This window comes from Gymnoscopelus braueri, assembly GCF_963280865.1.
Source record: "Gymnoscopelus braueri genome assembly, chromosome: 5".
Lineage (NCBI taxonomy): Eukaryota > Metazoa > Chordata > Actinopteri > Myctophiformes > Myctophidae > Gymnoscopelus > Gymnoscopelus braueri.
The window spans coordinates 52195776-52196343 of NC_137606.1; positions in this window are offsets into that span (position 1 = coordinate 52195776).

Below are 568 nucleotides of genomic sequence, written 5' to 3' on the forward strand. Positions count from 1 at the left end.
TAGCAGATCTACAAGCTTGTTGATCAGCAATTTTTGGATGGAAAGATTTTTTGTGTAAACAGAAAAAAGGCTGTCTGAGTACAGTTGTAACTGAAGTCTGTTACTTTAAGTGGTTAAGTGAAAGCTATAATAAACCAGTACTGTAGCTGTGGGATATTTGTATTTCTGTCTTAAACACTTGATTGATGACCCACTTGTGTGTGTGTGTCGGTCATTAACAGTAGCGTGTTTGTTATTCCTGCCTCTCCACATCAGAGTCCATGGAGTCACTCCCGTGGGGATGTCGCAGCGCCTCGGACAACCACGGCCTGTTTTTTCAACACACTCCTAACCCTCATCACCGTGTTTGTTTGTCATACAGCGGCCCGTTGAAAATCTTCCTTCCCTTTTATGTTCCATAGTCATCGAACGGTCAGAGAAGGCTTTGTGTACCCAGACGGATCCTGAGTCACTCATGATGTGGGTTTTCGTCTCTGTGAGAGAGCCTGGCCATGTGTGCGTCGCCCCGTCGTTCATTGCTCATAAACAGAAGGCCCAGAGCCTTGCGATGTAAAGTAAACGAGCCGAC